The 2,412-nt window shown below is 31.4% G+C and overlaps 1 non-coding gene across 1 annotated transcript; it reads right to left on the bottom strand.

The window, feature by feature from the left end:
- Positions 1 to 335: 335 nt before the first annotated feature.
- On the bottom strand, positions 336 to 495 carry LOC125616205. The gene has a single exon (XR_007346842.1). It is a non-coding gene; the product is annotated as a U1 spliceosomal RNA (small nuclear RNA).
- Between the last annotated feature and the right edge of the window lie 1,917 nt (positions 496 to 2,412).

Here is a 2,412-nt window from a genome sequence, read left to right as displayed (position 1 = left end):
AAAAAGGTAAGCAAAAGGGTTAGTGTAAATCCCTATCTCACTCTCAATGTTCATGTACTCTACCCAAAGTGCACACTTTAAGTATTTCTGTTGGTAGATATTACAGTCATCCTGATATTTTATATAATATCTGATAACTTTATTTTGCCATATCTGTTTTCAATTAGTTAGTAAAAAAAAGGGTTTCATTGCATTAAGTAATTCCATCTCAGTTCTCAATTTTCTACATTCATGTTATGTGCACTAGTACATTGTTTTTAGTTCTTGTGTGAATTCTTATATTCTCAGATTATATTTCATGTTTAACTTACTTTATTTTTATTGTCTTTTTTTAAAACAGGGTAGAGTGTGCACAGTCCCCCAGTACCACAAATGATGCAGAAATTCCCACATTTGGAGAAACTGCATGGTTCAGTACATTGGAGAGCAATGGATGAGACTCACTCTGGGAAAGTCACTTTCATGATCAGAGAATTTTTTCTTCCAGGTAAGTATTTGATTTACTTTAGACAGACCTGTTTATACCTTATTGTGAGAGTGAGATTAATATGCAAGCCATCTTTTTCTTCACATGTTCTAGCAAGACTGAAAATTTTGCATTCTATTCTGAAGATGATTTTTTCACTTTTTTGAAAGTTGTTTTAAAATTATGAAATGACTTAAGGAGCTTTTATTTACTGTTTATATGCCACTATTATTAATTATAGAAATTATTTGCTGCTGGAATTTTATTTTCATGTCTAGTAATTCATTCCATATAGCCATATGCTTAAAGAAAAATCTCCTAGAAAGAAAATTACTTCTTCCTGAAATTTTTCTGTGCTGTACTTTATTATTTATAGAGACTAAAATTTTATTACTTTTATGCTGATTCTCTAATTGTCATTCTTTTTTTCTTAATATGGTAACTTGAAATATATTGTTATATAGCCTCAGGAAAAAAATCATGTTCTTTGAAAGGACAGCCAGACTCTTTTCTTTCACTTATTCTAAACTTGTGACTTTCTCTGATCCAAGCTAGTAATTTTAAGTCTCTAATCAATGCATTTGTGTAAAATTGCAATGTCTCTTTTATCATATATAATTCCATGCTATGATAGTCTTGTTAGTACCTGTTGGGGTATAAAAGAGTTTAAATATGAAATACAGCCCATGAATATCTTTAAATATCTTATTTTTCCCTTTTACTGCACTGACTGGCTGAGTATAACACTCTGGCTCCCAAATCATTTTCTGTAAGTACTACGGAGGCTTTTCTCATGATTCAGAGAAACTGTATTTTCCGATAAAAAGTTTCATGCCACACTTTGGTCATATTTCTTTTTAAGTGACTTTCTTTATGAATTCAGATGTTTTATTTTCACATGGCTGTGACTGCATGTAGATCTTGGTCTGTTCATCATGCTTGCAATTAGGAAGTGCTGCACATATGAAGAATTGCACCTTCTTTGCTTGGAAATTAACTTCCAGTATTTTTCTATGGTTAATGCTCTTTTTCCCTCCACTTGTCTACTCCTTAGGGTACTCACTGTTATCTGTTGGTTTAGGGACTTAACTTATCTTTTATGTCTTTATCACATGTATTTATTTATTTATTTACTTGCTTTCTGTCTTCTAGATTTAAGGGTGTAGAAATTTCACTAACTACATCATCCAGCTGAAATCATTATTGACACTCCATGTGATATCTCATCCACGTCACTACACTAGTATTCTGTCAGTAGGTTTCTAGTCTTGGCCTTACTTTATTCAATTACGTATTCTTTGTACAGACAATTTAGTCATTTTTCACTTGTTTATATTTGATTTTTAAAGTCTTTGATACAGTTCAAACACTTTTTTACGAATTAGTATTGGGACTTTGGAGGAACATATCACTATTTACTTTTATATTCTCTATTGCCTCTTTCTCTTTACACTTAACACTAGGTTGTTTCTGAGTTTTCAATCTTGCAGTGGTTTATTTTAGACCATTAAAGTTGCTGTTACGTCCATTTAGAATTTTGTTTCGGCTCACCTTTCTTCACTTGAATAACTGCCTTTAATCCTTCAAATCTCAGTTTACAAATTACAACGACTTGTCCTGGAAAATATACTTTAACATTTCTTGGTCTGGACTAGACTCCTGAACATTTGCTTTTCTAATATTTTCTATTTTCCTTGGTATTGCACAAAAATAAAAGTATCATAATTTCATGACTTCACGTTTCCTTCCCCCAGAAAATATGATCTTGTTTACCATTTTTTTTAATCTGATGGACAGTGACTCACACACAAAAAATAAATTCTTACCTTCTTTCTTGTACATATATAGTTTTGTACTAGATTGTTTCATTTGTCTTCTTCAATCATGTATTGTAGAAAAACTACATATACATATACGTATGTTGAGAGAGAGACTCTACCACACAC

This window comes from Marmota marmota, unplaced genomic scaffold, assembly GCF_001458135.2.
Source record: "Marmota marmota marmota unplaced genomic scaffold, marMar, whole genome shotgun sequence".
In the NCBI taxonomy this organism is placed as follows: Eukaryota; Metazoa; Chordata; class Mammalia; order Rodentia; family Sciuridae; genus Marmota; species Marmota marmota.
This window is presented reverse-complemented; position numbering and strand designations above follow the sequence as displayed.